This window comes from Podarcis melisellensis (genome assembly GCF_964234715.1).
Source record: "Podarcis melisellensis genome assembly, chromosome: 4".
Taxonomy (NCBI): Eukaryota; Metazoa; Chordata; class Lepidosauria; order Squamata; family Lacertidae; genus Podarcis; species Podarcis melisellensis.
Genome location: NC_138531.1, coordinates 73,487,340 through 73,513,732, shown reverse-complemented (window position 1 = coordinate 73,513,732; position 26,393 = coordinate 73,487,340). Strand labels below are relative to the sequence as shown.

Genomic DNA, 26,393 nt, shown 5'->3' with positions numbered 1-26,393 from the left:
GCTTTGTGCAAGCAAAACAGGATGAATCCTTAATAAACAGATTGTCTGGAGCAGCCCTTATTTTCAACCAATACTCAGACACAGGGGTATTTGACATCAAGAGGTAGAAGAAAAATGGAAGCTTCTAGAAATAGCCTGGTTCAGCATGACATGACACTCTGTAAGGATTTGTGCGGGGGGTGGGGGGGGTGCTCATCTATCCATCTCTCTGAATTTTATTCTGGGATTTGTGGGACCGAAATAACATGGCAGCATCATTGGCAGGGCTCATAGCGAACTTTGTCTCTCTCTTTCCTTCTCTCTTCTTCCTCCCTCTTCCCCTCACCCACTTTCATTCATTCACATGCAGAGAACACCCCCGCCCTCTCACTCCTGTCCTCCCACAGCTCCCACAACCGCCACCACCTTTACATCATGCTCGAGTCACCATGGAAACCATAACACAAGCAGCTGGCTGCTGTGCTGAGGATGCCAAGAATTCTCAGAGAAAAGTCATTGGCAGTAAGGCAGCAACAGCAGCAGCAGCAAAAGGGCATGAGACCTTCCTGGAAGAGGACTTATTTTCTACCCTTTCAAAGATGCTGCTGGATTTAAAGAAGCGACGTCAGTGAGCAAGGAAAAGCAAAGTTCAGATGAGTGACACCCAAACCTTCTCCAGTATATGAGGATTACATCAAACGGCTCTCCATCTCTTGGTGAAAAGGAGTTTTTTATAATAGGGCTGCCACATTTTGGGGGGTTCCCAGGTGGGGTCTTGATATTGCAAGTAGGTCATTCAGACAACAGCAGCCAGTCTGGTTGAGGAGAGTCACAGCAATAGCCTACTGCCAGGAGCGTCACTACAGCTAACCAACAAGATGAGGGCAAGGGGACAGTATGCAATGTACAGCCCCAGCCTCACCCCTGCCTCACCCCTCGCCAGTTTCACTGCCCCAGTAAGCATCAGTGAAACTGCTGCCAGAAGGCTATTGTGGCAGTTCTACCCCACTGTGCAAGCTGCTCCTGCATTTAATAATTACAAACAGATTGTTGGCAACAGGTTGTTTTGTTTTAAACTTATTTCAGTGTTCCTGGAAAGGGTACATCCAGTTAAACTGGGGGGTGGGGTGCAATACAAGGTAGCATTTTGATGCCAATGACATCATATGGCTGCTGCAAAAAATAATTGCATGCACAAGGAGCAGCCATCCCACACTAAACACCTGTCTAGAAGTACCTTTTATTTCACCAGCATCTATTCTTAGAGGCCTCCTTCTATGTCTGGGCAGTCCAACTTTTCATACCAATTGGGTTGCAATAGTACTTCAATATGGAACCTGCAGGTGACACGTTGCCTTGTCACACACGAGGGGAGAGTGAGGCCAAAATTTGATGCTGCTCCCAGCCTTCATGCTGCCTTCCCAAAGCTGGCTAAGTGAGGTGCCAGGCTTTAGGAAGGAGGCGCAAGGCTCCTAGATCCGTCCCACCTCCTTCCCAAAGATGGGAAAGTGCTAACTAGGCTTTGAGAAGGAGGCACAAGCACCCCAGAACCCTGTCAGAACCCTCACACCCCTTTCCCAAAGCTGAATTCAAGGCCTCCTTACTCGGCTTTGGAAAGACAGTGCAAGGGCTTGGGAGAGGTATCAAATGTTGATGAAGGCCTCCCAAAAAAGGCCTCAAGGGCTGCATGTGTCCCTTGGACCACGTGTTGGGCCGCCTTGCTCTATGGGTTTGATATGAAAGTTTACTATATCCAGCACAGTTGCTGTTACTGGTTATTGACTTTCTAAAGAGTAACAGTGAGTCTGAACTCTTGCCAGACAACAACTACCGGTAATACAGGTCAGCCATAGGAAAGCGCCTCTACTTAACCACAACAAGCAAACCAAAGAGCTGTTAGATACTCAAAGGGAACCAAGAACTATATTCTTAAACTGCCAGCCAACAGCCATCCAAAACTACTAGGTTACACAGATGCTGCCTGGGAATAGACAACTAAAGCAAATAGGAGTGTCAGGGTCAAAAGAAAGTCTGGTCTTGTGGGGATTAGTAGGTTTCCTGTGCTAGAACCCCAAATCAACTTTAATTTTGCTACCTGAGCTTAACCACGTGTGTTGAAATCCTACCTCAAAATAACAACAGTCAGGAAAGACTCTCTCTTTCTCTCAAAAGTTTTTGTTTTACCCTACTATTTTGAGAACTTTTAAGGTTTAATACTTTAAGTAGTCATTCTTCCTAGGCTGCATGTTCCTTCTCCCTTGTGATGAATCAGTTCAAAGGAGAATATCATAGCAGCATGCCTGTTACCCATCCCTGTTCAGTGGAAAGATCCCAGACATTGTGGGCTGTTGGGAGTATTGTGATAATGCAGTAGGCGTGGCACACTTTTTGCTCATGCAGAATTACGTTTATGGCTCACCTCAGTCAGCTTTCTGCATGACTCTAACCTTGCTTTCTGCTTTCCCAGAACTTGACAGCTGGATCATCCCCTAATGCACAGATATGTGGATTTTGCTTTTGCTGCTGCTGCCCGACGTCACTTCCCAAATGTCTCTCACTCATTGCCATTAGTTAATTAGAAGATTTCATGCAATCTAATAAGAGTGGCTGTTAGGCAAAGCACATCAAAACTGCCTTGGATAGAAAATGTCAGGTGTTGCCTTGCCAGCTCTGTACTGTATAAAATTCTTGCATTCTGTTCATTCTGCCTGTGGTATGCTCTTAATATACAAAGTAAAAAAAATCAGATATTGTGACAAAAGTATCTTGCCCACCCATCAGACACTTATTCACAGCACATTTGCATTTAAATGTTAATTTTTTAATTCAAACAATTTATAAAATCAAGCTGTGCTGTACAGTGTTTGACTGTGTCCTCTAAGATCACCATTCTCCTTGAAGGTCTGAAGTCACATCACAATGATGCCACTCTCTTTACTGGTCCTTATTGTCATTCAAGCTGCTGCAGATGACCCTCTTGACTTTGGCTGATCAGGAAACCAAGACGTTCTCTATCCAAACAGGACTTTGGCATAACAGTGAACCACACATTTGTGATTTCCAGGAATGCATATGCTCATCTGCAAAACCACTAATTATCTCAGAGTGCAATGCTACTCCTGAGCATGGCATACTTTTGAGAGGCAAGTCCACCTTTCCCCCTCTGTCTGCAAGGGTTCTCACTCCTGTTAGATGCTTTAGTGGCCTCCCTCCCCTTTTTCTGGGACCACCTATAAGAATTATGTTAATTAGAAAGCATAGATTAGGCAGCTGTGATTGCTGGAGAATGAAGTGACCATAATGGTTGAACTATATTCTGGAAGTCATTACAATGAATATATTACTTATCCCCTCCGAGAATGTAATTAAAGGCCTTTCAGCTTGCTTTCTGATAAAGCAGGGAGAGGCATAAGGAGACAGGGTGGATTTAATTAATACTGGGCTTTATAGTAAATCACTATTTTCAACTTAATTAATGAGTATTGTGAATACAGTATGGCTGACAATCAAACAAGAGGTACTGTATACAGGTAATCAGCACCTTTCACACATGTGCACACACTCACTTCACTTTTATTTGCCTATTTTGTGCACTTGTGGCACAACTCAGATCATAGCTGGCCTCTCTCTGTGGTCTGTTGGGGTGGCTTTGGATGAAACCGCCGAGACCGAGGTCAGAGAGGGAAGCAACCAAGTGTGACTGCGAAAGGTTTGATGTGTAGCCCTGCACAGCCTCACCATGCCAGAACCAAAACACTACATGTGAAGCATGTACCCTACCACTCAGGAGCTGCCTCCATCCCAGTGCACAAGGTGTCGTTTTTGAGGATTGCTGCACAAAGTGAAACTAATGCAAAGATACCCTTGTAAGGCCTGCAAGTCCTGTTCATACTAGCTACAATTAAAAGCTCCTCCCACCCCCTCTCTCTTTGCCCCTATTGGGTAACTGACTTCTTATTAACTTAGTGTTAAGTGAGTGAACAGGGGTTGCTGTGTTTGCAAGGTCCCTGCCTAGACACTGAATTCACACTTTTAAATGCTCTGAGTGACTAAATAAGCTTGGAGAAACGGGACCTTTTGTACTTATGCCAGTCTTCTTTTCCATCCTACTCACACAGTCTGAAGCTAGCAGGATCCTAATTTTAAAACAATTTTGTTCCATATTTAGGGGATTCAGTTATCTGTGTAAGCATTAGTTACAAAAAAAAATCTTGATATCTATGTAATTAAAATACTATCTTAATATTTCATTAACATAGGCGAGATTATGTCCCTTCCTGCTTCCTCGCTCGGCAATTTTCCATAGACAGAAGTAGCTGGAATATTGCCTGGTACCATGTCTATTCAGAAGAAACACTGTGACCTACGCATCTGCCCCTGACCTTTAGTTGGATCAATAAAACTACAAATTGGTCTTTTCTTATCCTTGGCACTTTAGTAATAAAATCCCCATTGAAATGAAATGAGGCTCTGAACTTTATCTCTTTGTGTTGTTGTGAAGATACCTGGGAGGTGGGGAAGGAGACTGAGGGTGATTCAGGCAGTAAGCTGAAGGGTCCTCCCCTACCCACAGCAACTCCGCAGTTTATATTCGGTCCCTATAGGACATCATTATCAGCTTTGTATCCACACAGCTTGCCAGCACTTCCAGAACTGAAAAGTGAGGGGGGGGGGAGATGCAGCTCAGTTCCTTTCTACAGCATTGTCTTCATACTCTTTAATCCTCTTTTCTGAGGTTGTTTTTTTTTGTCCCTGTTGGGGCAACAAGATTGAGACTATTTTGAAAACCGAGTTCTATTTTCTCCATAAAGGGGCTGCAGAGCTTTAACATCATCATAAATAAAAATGAAAAATACTGTTAGTATTTTTGGTATGCTATGATGATGATGGCGATGATGATGATTTATTACATATATCCCACCCATCTGACTGGGTTGCCCCAACCATACTGGGCAGCTTCCAACATAATATAAAAACTCAGTGAGACATCAAACATTAAAAACTTCCCAATACCAGGCAGCCTTCAGGTGTAGTTGATTATCTGTTTGACGTGTGATGGGAGGACATTCCACAAGGCACATACCACTACTGTATTTTGGACTATGGCGTCCATTTATTTTTTGCATTTTTATGCTGGCTTTTCTTCAAGGAGCTCAATGGTTCTTCCCCCACTTTCATCTTCGTAACAACCTTATGAGGTAGAGTGACGGATTGTGCCTGGTCCAAGGTCACCAAACTATTCAAGCCCATATTCTTATCTCATATACTTTTTCCAGCAGAAGATAATATTGCTTTTTTCCAAATCAGTTGGCTTATTAATGTTTTTATTGGCAATGATGTTCATCAATTAAATGCATCCAGCAAAGAGGGCCCTTACCCATAAAAGCTAGTCATAAAAGCAAATGCAACAGTATCTTTGTTATGCCAACTTTCCTCAGTCTAGTACCTGCCTGATGCTGTTGCGTTCTAACTCCTGTCAGCCCCGGGCAACACAGCCAATGGTCAGAGGTGATGAGGGTTGTACTCCAACAACATCTGGGTGAGGCAGACTTCCTCCTTCAGATGTTACAAGGATTTTCCTGTTCTACAATAGCTATTGCAGCTATTGCAATTTGACTTCGCTTCCTAGCAAAAACAAAATCTGAAACCTGCAAAATAAAAAGAGCTCTGCTGCCAAAGATGTTCACCCTCATGAAATATGGAGGGTGAAGAACCCAGAGAAGCTGTGGAAAGTATTCAAGCCATAGGCTCTGATATGTGGGGGACGGGGTGGAATTGAAAGGTAGTGAAAAGAGGAAATGGAAGATGGAGATGACATCGACTGTGGCAAATTACATATCAAAATGATCAGAGTTGAAGGACAATGCTTAGTTGTGCACAACCCTGCAAGTGGACCCAAGATTGGATTTTTCTATCATGAACCAATGGGGAGACTCAAAGTCAAGGGAAGATGAGGGGGTTGATTGACCGAGCAAGGAAAACGTTAGCAACCCTTTTCCTTTGTATTAAGAATTGCTGAGGATTTGCTAGCATCTGCCTGAGTGCTCTGAGTATCTGCTGACTTCACTGAGTGGTGAGGTCACTCCATGCTTTGCAGGATGACAAACTTGTAGACTGGAAAAGGTATTAAGATGCAAATGATTTTTGTGTTTGTGGAAGAAGACCACACAGACTATGCAGGCAAGGAAGAAGAGTTAATTGAGTGTGGGAGAAGCAAGATATATAGAACTTAGTATATATGTGCACAAGAGTGTGTAAGTGAGGGAATAACACTGCAAAAATTGAAGCAATAAATCATACCTGAGACCTCCCTGGAGGTCTATAAATAGGAAACCCAAAGCATTTCCTTCTATTTATTTTATAAGTGCAATAAACTTTATCAGCTTTTAGTATTGGAAACTCCTGCAATATTGATGTGCTCTTTACTTTAGAAGTTATTTGGAGGTTGGCATCTAGAGGCTAATGAAAAAAATGGAATTGGGGACATGGGAAAGAGGGCTTTTTCCTCTTTAGTAATAAAAAAAATACAGCCTTGCAGTGATGCTCTTTCCAGGATTTCCTGTAACCTGATCGAACCAGACCCTTCATAGAATGCTAGCTTTATTACTCAGGAATATTTACTTTTGAGAAGCCCCTCGTGTTCATTACCTAAGGCTGCAATCTTAACTAAGCATAGATACTAGGGAATAAATTCCACTGAACTCAGTTGGACTTACTTCTGAGTAGCATAAGTAGGGTTGCACTGTGAGCAAATAACATACATGTTTTTCAATCTCCATAAGGAAGTGTTTGCAAAGCTAATGGATGCCCAGCATTCCTGTTCCTGTTATATATATATATTGTCTTTCAATTATTTGACCAGAGCAAATCTTTACAAGGGTTTTACACATGCCACAGTCTGATATAAGCTTGCAATGGAACTGAGCTAGCTTTGGCCAATGTAATAGCAAGTAAAGATGGATCAGCTAGTTTCGATATATTAAAGACACTTCCAGTTCTGAAGCTACCCTTTCAGGCCAGCATGATCTTTAATTTCCGCATGAAGAATGTCAAATATTCTTCAGCAGGGATGCAATAATGTACCCTTGAGCTATTATCTCATAGCCATCAAATAGAACCTCTGGATCATGAGTAAAGAATTGCACGTTTTTGATACTGTGCAGATTTAGTCCCTGGTCAGAAAATGTTAGTAGTCACTTGTAAAATAAATTAAAATTTAATTAGCACCCTCTAGATTTGCCAAAGTATTTTAAAAGTAGAACTCGGATTAAATTTAGCACAATAATATATCTCTGAATATTTTAGCAGGAAAGATAGACATGAACAAGCAAAAATGGTTTTAGGAAACTCAGTGTATTGGCACTATTCAGTACCGTATGGTGGCAATTGTAAGGTAATAAAGAAGAACTGGAGCTTAGTGGTAGATACAGTGGTACCTCAGGTTACATACGCTTCAGGTTACAGACGCTTCAGGTTACAGACTCCGCTTACCCAGAAATAGTGCTTCAGGTTAAGAACTTTGCTTCAGGATGAGAACAGAAATCGTGCTCCGGCGGCGCGGCGGCAGCGGGAAGCCCCATTAGCTAAAGTGGTACCTCAGGTTAAGAACAGTTTCAGGTTAAGAACGGACCTCCAGAACGAATTAAGTACTTAACCTGAGGTACCACTGTAATGCGCTTTTAAAGCCAAAGATCCCTGGTAGGGTTGAGGGTGACCCCCATCTGAAGTCCTGAAGACTGCTGCCAGTCAATGTGGACAATACTGAGTTAGATGGACAAAGTCTCTGACTCATTATAAATCAGCCTCCTGTTTTCCTTTTAAAAAAATGTCATCTGTTATGTTTTAAAAAGAAATAGAGCTGATGTAAAGGAAATTAACTATTTGGTATTTTACTATGCTGTTTTGAACTAGTTAGAAATTAGTTATAAATATTAACCCCATAATCCCTCAAAAGTTTGTTTGGAGGTTATGGGGCTAACTTGGAGCCATCAGAACTTCTCAGGTGGGCACCATTGCCATTACAAGAGAACAAGGGAGACCTAGCACCTCTTTTTTCTAGAAAAATAGCACTGGATATAGGCATCTTCTGAGCAGACCAGTAATCTGTTGATAAAAGGCAGCATTAGCCATTCAACCCTCACAAAGTGTGGCAATGCAAAGAAAATTGATCACCTGGATCAGTTTCAATCTAGCTTCTGCTGAAAAATATAGGCTTGGAAATGAACCCTCCTGATTCCCCTGTGTTTCTTGATGTCTTTCAATGCCTTCTGAGCTGCCTTGTTGGGCGGGCACTGTGCTCTTGGTGGCAGTGCAGAGGAATGGCTGACTTCAGTATGTGGCATGCAAAAAGGGTCCATATTATTTTCTCCTTCATGTTACTCGAAACCAGGGCTTTTTCCCCGGGGGGGGGGGAGTGGTTCTCAGGAGCTCCATTCTAGCACCTCTCAGGTGGGCGCTATTGCCATCCTAAGAGAATGAAGGAGGTGGTCATGGTGAGTTCCAGCACCTCTTTTTCTAGAAAATAGCATTGCTCGAAACCTACTTGAAACCACTGGGTGAGCTCATCCAGAGATTTGGGTGATGATGTCATCATCTTCCAACTGCTAAGAACTAGGATGAGGATAACAGATTCATTGCTACCATTTATTTTCAAGCCAACATTTTGTTCTTTGCCCTCTGCTCTTCAAGGAGTCTTTGCCCAGGGTATAGGTCTTTCTCCATAGAATGCAGGAGAGCAGATAATCTGGGCAGAGTAAGATCACTGCTTCCAATCCTGCCTTTCCATCTTTGAAAAAGATTCTCATTGCTCCCCCACCCCTCTAAGTCTCCAATGAGATGCTGAAGGCGTCTCCTAATTAAAGCATGTGCGATTCCCGGTTGACACGGTGGCGCCAAGGCTCAAAACTGTCCCATTTCCACATCCTCCAGGGACGGAATTGGCAGGTTCAGACACCTAGAAGCTTCTTCTGTGACAGACCTTCCCATGTGCGCTTCAGTGCCTTTATTATTTGTGTTTTCGCCTGTGTTAATTTCCCCTTTCAAGACTGCAGGCAAACGAGTGGGGGGTGAGGCAGGGGAGGTCATTCTGCAGCTGAAGTGAAGATGCCCTAGAGGAATGGAAACGCGTAAAGCTGCTAGAAGAGGGGGGAGTACCAACAAGTTCTGAGACCAGGATATGCGGAGTCCCAGGGGGCACAAAGGCATATTTCCGTTTGACTTGTGCTTGTCACTCATGGAAACTAAGTATACTGCTCCACACGCACATGTACCTATGCATCCTGCACACAGCACTGTTCATAAGCCTCCATCAACAGCACAGAGGGCATTTTTCTCCCACACAGACCCATTTCATGCACAAACACCCTTGTGTGTTCAGAGCCCATCCAAGTGCTAGTCCTGATTAGGCTTCACTGCCTAAAACAAAATCCTTTGTCTCTTTAGGAAATTCACGGTTGGCAAGCTTTCCCCTTATTCATAAGGTAAAGGGACCCCTGACCATTAGGTCCAGTCATGGCCGACTCTGGGGTTGCAGCGCTCATCTTGCTTTATTGGCCAAGGGAGTCGGCGTACAGCTTCTGGGTCATGTGACCAGCATGACTAAGCCGCTTCTGGCGAACCAGAGCAGCGCACGGAAACGCCGTTTCCCTTCCCGCCGGAGCAGTACCTATTTATCTACTTGCACATTGACGTGCTATCAAACTGCTAGGTTGGCAGGTGCAGGGACGGAGCAATGGGAGCTCACCTCGTCGTGGGGATTCGAACCACCAACCTTCTGATCGGCAAGTTCTAGGCTCTGTGGTTTAACCCACAGCGCCACCCATGTTCCTTTCCCCTTATTCATAGTAGTAAGCAAATAGCATATCCATAGAAAGCAAAACTTCCTGCATGACCCTTTTTTGCTTGCTCAGTCCGGGATGTGGCTAGAAGTAGTTTAGGCATTGCAAAAATAGCTGAGGGAAAGCAATACACAAGCACTTGTAGGATTGGTAGTGCTTCTTTTAAGAGAATCTGCACATGTCTCATCCTGGCAAGATGCACCAGTTTTCAGTGGGACGGGGAGCGGGGAGAAGTGGTGTAAGTTCCCCTTTGAACCTCACAAAACACTGCTTGCCAAATGCAAAAATGATTGCTCATTCAGCTAGCAGTGTTTCCTCAATGACATCTCTAAAAATCAACAACACACATTTCTTTTATTAAATGTTTATATGCCACCCTTCATCATGCTAGATTTCAGGGTGGTGAAATTACTTCAGTAATGCCCAATAAACAAAGATATGTTGCTCTCAGTGAGAGGGAGGGTGGTCAACAATCCTTGAGAGTAATGGTTAGAGTGTTGGACCAGGGTTTAAATTACCACTCAGCCATGAACTTCACTGGGTGACCTTGGGCTAGTCATTGTCTCTCAACCTAACCTAGCTCACAGAGTTGTGAGGATAAAATGCAGAAAGGGAGCACCATGTATGAGGGAGCCCCTTGGATGAAAAGTGTGGTGTTGTTGTTGGCATCAAAGAAATAAGGAGTGCCCCCCCCCAGCAGTGAAGTCAAATCTCTGGGGCACAAGACTGGGCAGTGTGCATGGAGGTCCTGGGAGTCAACAACAGCTGGAAGGCCACCAGTCCCCCATCCCTTGATGACTAAATAGTAGTGTGATCCCACTTTGCCTATAAAATACTGAAGTAAGCTCTCAGCTTCATTTATAAAAGCTTTTCAAAACAAAATGAGGTGGCGGGGGGAAGCACAAAAAGAAATTAGGCTTTCAGCTCCATTTGTGAAATCCTTCTGAGAACAAAATGACGCACAAAGAGAAAATCCTTTTGAGAACAAAATGTCACACAAAGAGAGAAAATTAAGTCCCATTGCCCGGTATCGTGCCTAATAAGCACACACAGGGGAGATGGAAGAAACTAAATGCATACTCTCAGGTTTCACCCTCAACAAGCATGGTGGAAGTGAATGTGGTTTATTTAACAAAATTTGTATCCCGCTGGATTGTAAATAGAGCCTGTAAGTGGAGCCTCTGAGTGATCAGTTATACTGAGGTGAGGAGACACACAGACATTCATCTTATCCAACAGTTTCAACATCCCAATCCCAATTTCTGCCTTCCATCTGCCACCTTCCCCTGTATTTATTATACTCTAAAGGGATTGTGGAGGGTCAGGTAGGGTTGTCAGAACAATGTTTTAAGGCAGTTTAGGTTTATCGGGGTGGGGGGAATTTGGATCTATCAGAACATAAGATGAGTCTGCTGGATCAGGCCAATGGCCCATCTAAACCAGCTTCCTGTTCTCACAGTGGCCAACCAGATGCCTGTGGGAAGCCTGCATGTGGGACATGAGCTCAACAGCCCTCTGCCCTCTAGTGATTCTCAGCAACTAGTATTCAGAGGCATACTGCCTCTGACAGTGGAGGTAGAAGATAGTCATCATGGGTAGTAGCTGTCGATAGCATTGCCCTTGAATTGTGTGGTCCTCTTTTAAAGCCATCCAAGTTGGTAGCCATCACTGTGCAATGTGTCTGTCCTGAATTTTCCAGCACTCGGTGTCACTGGATGTCCGTGAACTGTAGTGTTAATCCTTATCTGGCTCCACACCCAGGGAAGAACTTGGGTCAACCCACCTGTTAATCACACAGCATCATGGCAGGTGATTGACCCATTGGCAAAATCTCTTGTTTTGCAGTTCTCAAGCACCCAACCACCAGGAGTGTCGCTGACTCTGATGAACCTGCATATCGAGGTCTACCACATCACAGGACGCTTGTCTTTTTTAGTTTGCCCTTTTGCTACATGTTCCCATGGATTCCCCCCCCCCCCATATTCTAGTTCACTTACTGGACTTTGGATAGCCATAACTTGAATTGTACTGGTCAATTTATTAGGAAGCCCTATGTATATAGAGAGCCCTGCATTCAAACTCTGTTTATCTTTAACAGACTTTCAAATCATTCCCAGATCCACAGACCTGTGACTTTGTATTTTGACCCACAACCTATTTCTTTACCCCTGTTTAAGCTAAAAACAGATTGTTGTGTTGTTGTTTTTTTTAAAAAAAAAACCAATTAGGAGTATAATTTCTGCTCAGTAGGAGAAAGCTTGTGTAAATCAGCATACTACAGTTCCACAAAGTTGCAGCTTAAATGACAACAATGTAATGTTGCTGCTTTTGCTGCTGCTGTGTGTGTACAATTGGTATGGTTGCTGCAAAAGGGAGAGATCAGTCACTGGCATCATCAAATAGCATCCCATGAGATTTGAAAGGACAAGGGTTGCTTCTGAGAAGGGCAAAAGGCAAGCAGAGAGAGAGAGAGGAGAGAAACAAACAAACAAATGGCGGATGAAACTCTAATACAAGGCATACTGAAAGGCCAAAAGTTCCTCTTTCATTTGTATATTCTTCAGTTACCTTTGACACTGTTGGATCTTCCTCTTCTGACCTCTCAACCCTTCAGAGTCATGGGGCAGGATCACCCAGCATTTAAGGAGACAGATGGCACATGACGTTTCTCTGTTGCCAGGCTTGTGCTGGTATCCTTAGGATAGGAGCAGGCAAATTCTGAGCAATCTCCTGAAGACAGTTCTGCATTTTGGTTCAGTTTAGCCTGGAAATATATTGTACAGAGTAATCTTTATTTATTTAAAACATGTATAATCCACTTAATAGTTTTAAAAATCTCTAAGCAATGTAACAACATAAGAGCAGTAAACAATATAATTAAAACAAGAATGCAACATAAAACCAATAAAACAGTAGTATAAAAGCAAGTAAAAACAAGAATTCAGGGAATTCATACAGACAAAACAGTCTCCAGTCTTATGGGTAATGGAAAGCTTGGGTAAAAAGATATAAGACATCTGAAGCAAATAGAGTATTCTGCTTCATCTATGACAGAGTGAAAGGCATTTCACAGCTGTGGGGGCAATAACAGAACTGGCCTATAACATTTTTTAGAATGCCCTTTACTATAATAATCTGATAATTAAAAAAGCACACCAACAAGCAGTATCCAGGCTCATAAATTAGGTTGATTAATTTGCATTCCCCCTGAGATAGTATTGTTGAAAATACACCAAGATGAGCAGGTCTTGTTTATCATCAAGACTTATAAGAAGACCCTCTGAACTGTACCTAAGCAAGGCTTTGTTGGCCCTTTGAATGGAGTGCAGCAAGACCAGCACTTCCAGTGTGGGTTAGCTTTATTTATCTATTTTGTCTGTTATCTTTGATCTGGCTCTGTGTGCATACATTATGTCTAGAACAGATTTCTCCTTTGCCATCATGGATTTATATTATGCTTTTAAATTTGTGTTTATCCTATCTGAATTTATCAAAACATTTTGTAATAAATTGGGTTTCCTCCCCCCTCCCCGGAAAAAATAATAATAATGCAAAGTTGATTTTTGTTGTGAGTGATCCCCTTTGGGCACAGTTTGCTTTGGGGAAGTGACGTGTAAATAAACCCAGACTTCTCAGACAAATAGATGGATAGGTGCAAATTTCGTTAAGAAGCTGTTGTTGTGCTGGTCTTCAAGCATTTGGCTTCCAGCTGACCTGAACTGTAATGGGGCAGATGTGACCAAGTGGCCAGGCTCTTATTAACCATGGAGTTAAATCTAATCAGAGGCCTTTGTAAATAAAGGCAGGCTCGGCAGCCTTTCCTCTGGGTCTCGGTTTGTCTCAGAAGGGGGAGAGAGAGAGAGACAGAGACAGAGAGAAAGCAAGGATGCAGAACTGAAATGGATGTCTTGCCTCCCACTAAGGCAACACCCCCCCCCCAATTTACAATTCAATTTGAGAAGAGATGGGAAAGGTTGCCACGTTGCCTTGAAAGGGTCACAAGGTTCCAGTTCAGCAACATCAAGGAAAGGAAAGCTGGGAGGATGGGGAGCAGAGAGGCAGGGTGGGAGGGAGAAGAGTCAATGCTATCTTTTCCCATTGCCCCAGGGACACCAAAGAGATCACATCTCTGATCCAATTACTAGCAAACCTTAGAGAACAGCAAAGCACTAGGTGTCTAACACCAGTCTCATTTACTCATCTCATGAAACTTGCTACCGATATGCAGAGATTTATTTTTTTTAAGAAAATAAATGAGACAATCGCACAAAAGACTCACACAGGGGAACAGCTCTCAGTTGGTAACACTTATTCCACATAGAACTTTTCGCTGTGTGTGTATAAACACAGTATAATATAACGTGGCATATATGCAGGTGAACAACAGTGTTACTTGGATCTGGACCTTTCCTGCTGATCTAGCATAATGGAATATAGCACAATGTTATATATGTAACACGACTGAGGGACTCTCCAAAAGCATTTTAGAATATCTGAGGTGAATGCAGCATAGGAAACTGCCTTCTGCTGAGTCAGACAATTTGTTCATCTAGCTCAGCATTGCTGACACTTATCAGCATCAGCTCTCCAAGGTTTCAGGCAGGGTCATCCCCAGTCCTACCTAGAAATGCCAGGGATTGAACCAAGGACTTCCTGCAGATGTTCTGCCACTGAACGATGATCCTCCCACAAATAACCTGGCATGCTGTTGAGCTAAGAACATAAGAAGAGCCTGCCGGATTAGGCCAATGGCCCTCCTAGTCCAGGATCCTGTTCTCACAATGGATGACCCAATGGCTGTGGGAAATCTGCAAGCAGGACCCAGGCACAAGAGCATTCTCCCCTCCTGAGATTTCCAATAACTGGTATTCAGAAGGATTAAAGGTAAAGGGACCCCTGGCCATTAGGTCCAGTCGTGGACAACTCTGGGGTTGCGGCACTCATCTCGCTTTATTGGCCGAGGGAGCCAGCGTACAGCTTCCGGGTCATGTGGCCAGCATGACTAAGCCGCTTCTGGCGAACCAGAGCAGCGCACGGAAACGCCGTTTCCCTTCCCGCCGGAGCGGTACCTATTTATCTACTTGCACTTTGATGTGCTTTCGAACCGCTAGGTTGGCAGGAGCAGGGACCGAGCAACGGGAGCTCACCCCATCATGGGGATTCGAACTGCCGACCTTCTGATCGGCAAGCCCTAGGCTCTGTGGTTTAGACAATTACAACCTCTGAAAAACGAGGCACAGCAGAGCCATCATAGCTTCTAGCACTGTTGATAGCTTTCTCCTCCAAGAATTTGTCTCCATTAGGGCCATCCTTGTTGGTGGCCATTGCTGCCGACTTTCCACCTATGTATCTGTGTAGCCAACATTCCCAGTTACGTTTGCAGAGTTGGGAGCTACCAGTATTGACGTTTTTAATAGATGATAATGTAGCTGTATTGGTTTGTGGAAGAAGGCTGTTGTATAGCGTACCAACTCTTGTCGTAGAATTTCTTCCAGCCAATTTGACAGTATTGAAACAGCTGGAGCACAATGAGCATGAACTAAATATACAGAGAAAATTATTATGGTATAATGAGTCAAATAGGTCAGGAAAATAAAAGGCAAGTGTTGTGAAAGATGATGGGAATAATATTTTTAATCTGTTCCCAAAACATAAAGCATAGTCAGCAGTGTTTCTGTCCCATAGTTGGCTGCACTGCTTCTGATCAAGGTCCTGAAAGAAAGCATGACAAAGAGATTTTGAATATATCCACATCACCAGGTTTGACTACTGTTTGAGGTACGTGACATCACTTGTCTGGAGTAGTCTATCATGCTAGCACCCCATTCATGTTAGGGACAAGAAGACTTGCAGAATAATAAGGTTGAAACAGGCAACTTGATAATCTAATCCAATGCATTGCAAGGTACTTCCCAGTCTTGTATAATTATACTAGCATTCTCACCCATCCAAGACATCATCAATTGCTTGTTTGATTTGTAGTTGTTTAATCAATTAATTGGCTGATTAATAGTGAAATCTTATGGATGTATAACATAGAAATAAGCCCCACCGAGTTCAGTTAGACTTGTGATCCTTTGTGTAGGATTGCAGCCAAAATGCAAGAAGCATATGTTTTTTCTAGATAATGCATTCATGGGTCAGCTGGCATGGATTTAGATCAGGCATTCATTCCTGTGTGAGAGAAAGAGGGAAGGGGATGCTTATTTTAAGGTGGTGCAAGCAGTTTTTTATAAATACTAATATTATACACACACACAACTGTATATCTCCCTCTGCCTGATTAATAGAGCACTTTTTAGGCAATTCAAGCATTTAGTTGATTCATGTTACTAGTTAATCATAAAATCACAAAATTAGAAAAGGCCTTGAAGCCATCTGGCCTAACTCCTGCTTTGTGCAGGAAATTCAGAGCTGGAGTATCACTGACAGATGGCTGCGGCACCTCCATTTGAAGACCTGCAGCCCAACCCAAGTAACCAGTGCTATTGTTGAATTGATCTGACCATTAAGAAATTTATTCTAATGTTCAACCAAAATCTGCCCTCCTATAACTTAAAACTTGTAGCCTTGCCCTCACTATGTATCCTTGCATTTAACTGAAATCTAACTTCCATTAATTTAATCTGACGCTAGTAGCTGCTATCAGTTACCATTGATATGAGTTTGTCTCTACACCTGACTTCTAGCTCCATCCTATATAATAGTGTGAAATCTAAATTAAAGTTATCTTGGACTCAGTCAGAAAGAAAATGCAAGTCAAGTCCAGTATTTCGATTACAGGGCCCAGCACTGATTTACTGGATAAAGGTAAAGGGACCCCTGACCATTAGGTCCAGTTGTGGCTGACTCTGGGGTGGCGGCGCTCATCTTGCTTTATTGGCCGAGGGAGCCGCCGTACAGCTTCCAGGTCATGTGGCCAGCATGACTAAGCCGCTTCTGGCGAACCAGAGCAGCGCACAAAAACGCCGTTTCCCTTCCCGCCGGAGTGGTATCTATTTATCTACTTGCACTTTGATGTGCTTTCGAACTGCTAGGTTGGCAGGAGCAGGGACCGAGCAATGGGAGCTCACTCCATCGCAGGGATTCAAACCACCCACCTTCCGATCGGCAAGTCCTAGGCTCTGTGGTTTAACCCACAGCACCACCCGCGTCCCTCTGATTTACTGGATAGCTGAGGGGTAAAAGATCTATACAAAATTCATATGGGAAGAAGCAAGAGGTGGTACTGTTCAAGACAGAGCACAATATAAGCATTTGTTCCTCTGCTATAATGTGTGTCGATGGTCAGCCTTTTTACATACCCATGCATGGGAAAAAGAGGCAGGAAAATGAAGCAAAGTGACATTCAGGGAAAATGATGACTGGAATTATTCAGATGCTGCTCAGTCTTTCTGCTTAATGACTAATGCTAATATGGAAGTAAGATTGTGATCCAATGAGATCATGAAATATAACAAAGTGCAGGAGGAAAGGCATATTGGAAAATATGGAAACTGCATGCTAAATGAGACCTGAGGAAGGATTTAACAGTCTAAGATGGAGTGACTAGATATTCCATTCTCAAGGAAAGAGTAATACACCAGTGGCTTATTTTTGCTTTTAGTGACACAGCTAAGAAGTGTTTCTTCTCCTAGAATTGCCACCAAATTCCAGAATAAACTGGAATTCTGCCATGGATCTTATGGATCCCTTTCTGATCAGGCTCTAGTCCAAACTTGCATCCCAGAGGAGAGCTCAAAGAAACTGAACAAAGATGTCATAGTCAGACCATAGTAGGATTTGATCGCAGGGTGGCTGTTTCCCTTTGCAGGGTTGGGGGGGGGCATGAAGAATTCAGAGCTGGCCATTCTCTTAAGACCCTAGTCTCCCTGTAGAATAGCCTGGCATGCTGCATCATCAACACAATCCTGCCTGAGTGTCCATTTCAGCGTTGTGGAGCCCAGGTTGCTCTTCAGTATTCTGAGAGCTCTAGGCAACGAAACAGGCTGGATTATGATTGAAGGTTATGGACAAGGTGCTTGCAGCCATCGAGACAACCTACAATCCCTCTTGACCCTTGCCTATCGTGGCTGATTAGAGCAAGCCAAAGAGGGGTGGCCTGGGTGGAACAGGATTGCAGCCTTGCTTTTTGCACAGATTGTTTGTGTTTGTTTATTCATTAATTTGTTCATTCTTCTTTACTGATTGTTCAACCTTCATCCAGTTTTAATTGGAATTTTCCTTTCTCCATCTGTTACTTTGTTTTCCTCGGGAATACTTCGTATACGGCATCAGAACCTGGTAATCTTTGAATTGGAACGAAACTGCACCATTAAATATAAGCAGCCTGGTCCAAATACATGCTTTAAAATGAGTGGTGTGCCAGCATATTGGGGGCGGGGGGAGTGTGACATTATTCAAAGCAGTGATATAGTTCTAGACTGGATATTGAGCTTATAAATTCCTAATCAACAAACAAGCAAACAGGGATGTAATAAGGACCGGCATAAGGACATATAATCTTAAATGTGGCATCAAATCAATTTTGCCTACTGCAGAAGCATTTTTATCAGCACAGTTTTAGGTATTGAATACTTGGCATTAATCTTTCATAATACGATTGCATTCCCCAGGCGGCATAGCAGGAAGCACCTGCAAGTGTACAACGCTACTGTAGCTACATAGACACAAACCGCTCTGTACACTAATATTATGTGCTTATGGAGGATTAAGAAGCCAATCTGCTAGCCCCATTCTTTTGCAAAGAAATGCACCTATTGCTAGGTAAATGTTGTTGTTTCTGCTGCTGTTGCTGCTGCTGCTGCTGCTGATGTTATTTCTTTCCCACCCTTCACCTTAAGATCCCAGGCCAAAGTACAACAATGTAAGAACACAATACTGAAATCAGTTAAAACAACTGATTAATTAAGCAGTTTACTTTTTCACTTAAAAAGACCCATGTTTCCTAATGTCATATATAGAAATGTCATGTTTCTGATTATAACAGCTTTATCAACCATCAGCATGACACTGAACTGAGGCAGGGCAATTTGTTTATGTACTTGTGTCCACTGTTTTCAGACACAGTTGCGGGGAATTCATAGGTTTGGGCTTATAGTTTTACTGGAATGTAACAGTTTCCTATTTCACTTACTGAATGGAGTCCTAAGGCTATGTTTACATACAACAGCTGTGACACAAGAGCCCTCTTACTATGATGTGATACCAAGCCACTGTGGCCAGTCATTGACTGGCCAGGAGGAAGGACAACACTCAGGTAGGAAAGACAGATAAAAGTGACCCCACTCACCTGGTTCCAGTGTTCACATGTCACCAGATGGGTAGGTCTAATTGGATATGTCTTGCCTACCTAATTCTCGTCCTCCGTCCTAGCCAGCTAATGATTGGTCCTGCCACATACTTCCAAAAACCACCAGCAGCATAGAATCACACTATGGCTCCTTATGCTACTGATGGTAGGTATGTGTGCATGAGAGAGGGGTTTATTGACAGTGTAGTTCAGGAAGTACTTCCACCTGTAAGTTCCCATGCCTCACTTTTGGGGGGGGGTGCAATCCCAGAACCAGTGTATCTTTCTCAGGTTAAGCTGTCTATCATTTTCATGTTTCACCATGTTCTAGGAGATGAATTTGGTCAGGACACTGAAAATAAATGCTGCCTGCTGTCTATATATCGAGATCATCACTTTCCACCTCATGCACCAGTACCTTTGTTTATAAAGACAGCCCTAGTTAGCATATGGCTGCCAGATTTTTTTCAATGAATCCAGGGACACTTTTTTTTTTAAGCTGAGTAGCAAGGGAGTCAGTAGTGGGGATGGTGAGGCAAAAGACCCTGGGCCCAAGCACACATGCATATTGTATAAACGTTCAAAGCCCTTCTTTCACACCCTGTGAAACTTAAATGCGCAGAGTTTTTAAAAAACTGGGCAATGGCCAGCCGCCCACAACTCCCGAGCCTCCCCCATCAGTCAAAACAAAGGGAGAAGGGGCAGGAGATCTGTACCGCTGGACGTCCCTGGTTCCCCTTCAGCAGTGGCGGCAGCAGCAGTCAGCAGCCCAGAGCCAGCCTGGTACCGCAGTTGGCTCTGGCTGGCTTCAGGAGCTGCTCACTGCCCACTGCCGTGGCGCCGACCATTTTTCCTCGCCAGAAGTTCCGGCAAGGAAAAATGGCAGGCGCCACAGCAGCGGGCAGCGAGCAACTCCTGAAGCCAGCCAGAGCTGAGGCTGCCACTGCCACATTTCCCAGGGACAGATTTGCAAATCTGGGGACGGAATTTGTCCAGGGACAGATTTGCAAATCTGGGGGTCGTCCCTGGGAACCAGGGACATCTGATAACCCTAGGTTAGCATGATTTTAGGAAGGGAAGTAGTTCAAGGGGACAAATGAGACCATGAGTTCAAGAAGAAAGACAGCACCAGTGTGGTAAATAAAAGTACAAGAAGGGAAAGAGAAATGTATAAGTTAATATGGATCTAGTGAAATATGCAACAAAAAGTTGTAGTGTATTCTTTTCTCCTAAAATGAATTTTCTTCTTAACGATTTCAGCCAGCCATTTTTTCAAGGATAGCATTTCAATCTCCCTGTCCTTTTAAATTTGCCCTCAATGGTTTTGTTACTTAAGAGGGGGGGGGGGAACCTATGGGTGGTATTCAACCAACCTTTACTCAGAGTAGATTCACTGAAATTAATTAACATGACTAAGTTAGGTCCTTTAATTTCAGTAGGTCTACTCTGATTAAAACTTAGTTAAAAGCCATCCATAGGTTATAGACAACTAAACCATTGCACAAACAGAAACTAGTGCAAAGATTCCTGTTAGTGCAAAGGCAATTCCCTCCCTCATTCTCTCCTCCATGCTCCATGTACTGTCCCCAAATCTGCTGTGGAAGGTTGGAGTACCCCAGAACAAATTTAGGGGTGCAGCGGGGAAAGAGTTTCATCACTTGAGGAAAATTATTGATGGAACCTTAGCTTTAGAGCTTTCTTGAATACAAGCCCCTTATCCGCAAACCTTGGGGTTTCAAGACAATACTTAGATCTCTACCTTGTTTGTCATTGGACTATAATTCTGTCAGCTCTCACTATATGAGTACGACTGACAAAAAACTGAACAGATAATATAAAAGTATAAATACACAAATTTTGGAATAGGAGAAGGAAGTAAATGCAAGCATTCTGACATATTAAGGGTAGCCATTAAATGAGCAGGAATAATAAGCAGAAATCAAGGTAGATATGTTTTATTAAACGTACATGAAAAAAATATCATGGATGACGACTCATTGAGCAGGATCAACTGGAGAGTGAGCTAAATCCTTTCATCTTTTTAACACGATGGTACATTATTCAGTTTTTCCTTTGGCAAAACACTTTTCCTAGCTATTTTTTATGCAAAAAAAAATTCAAGCATAGTTTAAATTACAGGCTAGAGGTTAAAGCATTGTGAGCTCATATAACTCTGCCTCCCTACACACACACACACAGAGAGAGAGAGAGAGAGAGAGAGAGAGAGAGAGAGAGAGAGAGAGAGAGAGAGAGAGAGAGAGAGGAGACAGACAGACACCTGGAACGACGCACAAAAGCACAAATGTCATGAGGTTATCCTGTCTCTTTGCTGGCAATTTTGTTCACAAATTACTCTCTCTTGAATTTCACTTGTGTCTCCTTAGAAGCTGTTAATGAAATCTTTCTGCTGCAAGATATGCCAAATGAGCTCTTGTGCACAGTGTGGTATTCCCAGTAAGGACAGGCAATCCATCACCAGCCCTCGCGCCCACGAATCAGGTACCGACTACCAGCCAAGCTCCTCCTTTCAGTCACTGAAATGCTGACTTTTAACATTATTTGTCAAGTGGAGCATTTTGGATGAAAAACACTTCGTATAATTGTGCCCGTGTGTAAGAAGAAAAAGAAAGAGATGGAAATTCTCCATGCACCTGACACCTAACCAGGAAAGGGTTATTGGGGATGTGATTGACAGTGTAATGAAAAACATTAGCTCAGATGTAGCCGCGAAAAGGGCAGATTCCATGCTAGGCATTATTAGGAAATTAACTGAAAATAAAGCAGCTAGTATCTTAGTGCATAGCTAGATACAGATATTGCAGCCACGTTGCAACGGATGAAGGTAAACATCTTGCAACAGAAATTGGACTTCTGTTTTTTTAATTACAGGGGTGGGTAGGTAGATAAGATATTTCAGTCACAGCCACATTTGGTATACTGTGGTCAGTTCTGGTCCCCTCATCTCATAAATACTATTTGGAGCTATTAAAGTTTCAGAAAATGACATCCAACGAGATGAGCCCATGGTTCTCTAGATGTTGCTCCCACTTCATTTATTTACTTACTTATTTCATCCAATTTACATGCCATTTGATTGTTTAAGAATAAACCCAAACCCTGTAATCCCTAACTATTAGATATGCTGGCCAAGGTTGATTGTAGTAGAACAACATTTGGAGTGCCACAGATTCCCCACTCATGTTCTAGGAGCTGAAGTATCCCCCCACCTCTTTCAAAAAATTATGAGTAATCCAATCATGTTTGAGGCTCATGGTCTTCAGTAGGTGCCAAAAAGATAACAAAGACAGTTCTCCCCTAATATTTAATGAGAGGGAATTCCAAAGGCTAGGTAGCACTGCACTGAAGGCCCAATTCCTATGCTGTGCAGAAAAAAATGTTATCTGCAGAATGTCCTCTGCAGCAGAGCACAGTCACTGAGTGGGCATATAAGAGGTAGGATGATCTTTTGGGTATTCTGGCCCCAAGCTGCACCCATGTTGTGGAGAAAGTGGATAGAAAGAGCTTTTGTTCCCTCTCTCATTGCAGTAAAATCAGGTTACTTGGCGAAGTTGATTCTAAGTTGTATGTAGGTCAGACAGAAGAAAGTAGTTCTTCAGACAATAGATAAATCAACTCTTGGACTTCACCAATGTGGTGATGGGCACTGGCTTGGATGACTTTAAAAGGAGACTAGACAAAATCATAGAAGATAAGACAATCAATGGCTAAGGTTAGTGGACAAGATAGCACCAAGAAACCCCAGTGTACAGAGGCTTATACCTCTCCGAATACTAGCCTTTGGGAAGCAACTGTAGCAAAGAGCTATTGCCCTCAAGCCTTGTGTGTGTAGGCTTCCCAAAGGCATCTGACTGTGCACTGTGAAAAGCTGATTCCTCTGCTTCCCTTCAAAAAAGGAAGAAATCAATATGTGAAAATCAAATAATTAGCTACATATGTTTCTTTCCAATACTTGCAAAAATGCTCACACCTACCTGGGATCTTACAGAATACAATGGAGAACACAAATACCTATTATTAGAGCATCTACAGCTAATGGGTTTTTCAAAAGCAGTTTTGCACAGTTGGTACAAATGGATATATATTAGTATATATAGCCAGCACATAGCTGAAACCTAGAAAGCTGAGTTAATTGAAGATTAGTGTAAAAGTTAAGTATAGATGGTCTGGGGGTTTTTTCCCCCTTCTTTTTTGCCTCAGAAGCAACTTTCTTGGGGAACATTTTTCTGGGCTACAGAGCAATCTATCGCTTGTATTACTGTGGCTTGCTAAGAGGTAGGTTGTCTGGTTTTCCAGGAAACAGCTACATGGCAGACTCTCAAAGTCTACCCCTCACCCGACTCCACAACTATCTAAGTCGGTGATGCTTTCTCTTTGGTTCTTAGGACTACAATGTCAATTTGAAACTTGCCTTACATGGTTGATATTGTAAGACTACAGCTCGTGGATATTGCTCGCATGGCAATAGAGTGAAAGCCATCTCTAATATTAGAACAATATGCTGCCTTTCTAACATTAATTAAACTCTGTCTGGACTGGCAATAATGGGCTATGTTGTGAGCTAGAGAGGTCCTGTGTGCTGCATTGGGGGAATGGCCTCCAGACTGGCTGGGTGCGTCGTCCACCCCCCTCCCAACCCCTGCCTGCCTGCTTGTCTGTGAATTATCTGAATGAATCCCAGCAGCCCATTTGATCTCATTGTTGCTTTTTATCTCCTTGCTGATTCTGCTCTCTAAACATAGCCAAGGAGTGTGTCTGAAAGGAGGGGGGGCGCCAACCAAGCAGGGATGTGCTTGATGTAGATGCCATTAATAAATCACTGATAGTTAAGATATAGATTGGGTGATGGGCGGCAGATGGGAAGGGGGAATGTCAAATTGCTTTTCTCATATAGATTATTGGATTAACAAGGAAGCAGCGGGTGTGTGGCAAACCGGTGTAACAAATTACCATCATAAAAAAAAATGGAGCTCATTGCAAGCTGGTAATAATGCCATGTCGGCCATTAGCTCTCTGGAGAGGTACTCAGAGTACAAACATCCGTCTTCTGGAAAAGAGATGGCCAGTGGCACATTAGGATATACGAGATGCAGGTTTGGCAGGGTTTGGCTCACCCTCCCTCTCTCCCTCTCTGTTCTCTACAAAGCATGCAGGAAACATAGCACATGTGTATCCTAAAACTGATTAGAAATTGGCCAGTAGCACATCTCTGGATACAATGCAGAAACAAATCTGGCTCATCAAGTGCATTTCTGTATCTGTGTCTTATCCTGGGAAATGCTTGATTTTAAAAGACTGAAGATAAACATATTGTTGGGTTGTGAATAAAAGCTAGGAGAGCATATATTTGTTAGATATTACCTCACGTTTGTGAGTTTAGCAGAGTGCCTTTGCAGCTTAAAGGGGAAGCTTAGATAGGCTAGTTTTAGCCTTTTGGTTTAAATAAACCAGGATGCCTTAAGGCAGACTGGATTTTCCTGGCATTTCCCCCTTAAAATGACGATCATGCAAACAGTTGTAAAAAGTAAAAAGTAAAAATAACATTTATTCACTCAGAATACTTATTGAAGAGTAACAGATATAGCAGCTTTGTTCAGGCAGGCTTAAAATGCTAATTCGGTTACAAATCTAGTTTAAAATGTAGTCTGTGCTTGGAGCTCAGACATGGCAGACATGGCAGAGCGGAAAGGGATGGAAAGAGAGGAAGAGGGTTTGCCTAGGGAGGTAGGAGAATGCATTGCTATGCCCTCCCCTGTCAGGGCACAGTAGGCGTGTCTCTCACAGAGTTCTCTCTAGCACGTTTACGAGAAAACTCAGCGAGCTTCAGCTCCTATCATGTGCCTATCTAGCAAAATATGAATGGTTTGTTTGACAGCATTTTAAATATCACACACATATCACTCTGTTCTCTTTAATTTTGTCATTAAGCCTTCCTAGTAGGTAGGTATGTTCTAATTAAATTATGTGTGTATGTGTATCATGTTTTTTTTCCAGGTGTAATTCCAATGTGGTCTTGCATCCAAGCACTATCCAGACACAGAACTGGTTAGCTTCACCAAGGTGGTGTGACCTGCTTCCTTCAGAATCAGGGATCAGATAGCCATTTCTGGTAATCTGTGTGTACCCCATGGGTAAGGTAAAGGGCCCCTGGATGGTTAAGTCCAGTCAAAGGTGACTATGGGGTTGTGGCGCTCATCTCACTTTCAGGCTGACTGAGCCAGCATTTGTCCACAGACAGCTTTCCAGGTCATGTGGCCAGCAATACTAAACCGCTTCTAGCACAATGGAACACCGTGACAGAAACCAGAGCGCACGGAAATGCCGTTTACCTTCCATCCGCAGCAGTACCTATTTATCTACTTGCACTGGTGTGCTTTTCAACTGCTAGGTTGACAGGAGCTGGGACAGAGCAATGGGAGCTAACCCTGTCACGGGGATTCAAACCGCCAACCTTCTGATCAGCAAACCCAAGAGGCTCAGTGGTTTAGACCACAGCATCACCCACTCCCCAAAGACACCTGGTTCACATAGGAGTCCTGGAATGCACATACAACTGCAGAGCACCCTATTCTAGCTTCCCTGTTCCATGCCCGCAAAAAAAAAAAAAAAAAAAAAAAACATGGCTGCCATATCTCACTCCCACAACATTTCTGATAATGTATGCAGCTTCTACCCACATTTTTTAGGATGCGTCATGAGTAACACACTATTTTCATAACATCTCAGAATAGGGCCAGAAGCAGTGCTAGTGTACTAAGTAATCCCAGGTGACCTGCCCTAACCTTGTAGGTGGAAATTGGCAGAAGGTGTGGGAGGTTGGCCACAAGATGGCGGCAATGTATGGCAGTGAAGTGTGAAGTAGACCTAAGGACGGGTGGGGAACCTTGGCTGAATTTCATTTGACCTTCAGCCGGATTTCATGCAGCTGACAAGGAAGAAGAAGGGGGGGGGATTTGTGTGTCAGAAACAGAGAAAAGGGGATGGCAGAAAACGAGGGAGAAAAGAGAGTGGCCCTCCCCCTTAGGGTTCAAGCCCCACACACCATGAAAGGTGCCGGACTTCTGCCATGTCTGCCATTGACAGCTTCAGCCTGTTAACCCTCCTCCAGCCACAACCTATAGAAGACAAGTACAGTTCTATAGGAACAGCCCCTGAAAACACTGGTCAGTGTCTCCTAGAAGCTTCATAAAGATGCTGAATAAAATTATTATTATCAGACACTATTTCCATCTGAAAATACCATACCAAGTTTTATAAATCAGAGCATG

At 43.2% G+C, this 26,393-nt stretch overlaps 1 long non-coding RNA gene across 1 annotated transcript; it reads left to right on the top strand.

Moving 5' to 3' along the window:
* The first annotated feature begins 465 nt into the window (after positions 1–465).
* On the top strand, positions 466–4,442 carry LOC309368479. Its single transcript, XR_014167770.1, has 2 exons — positions 466–695; positions 4,239–4,442. It is a non-coding gene; the product is annotated as an uncharacterized lncRNA (long non-coding RNA).
* Positions 4,443–26,393: the final 21,951 nt, after the last annotated feature.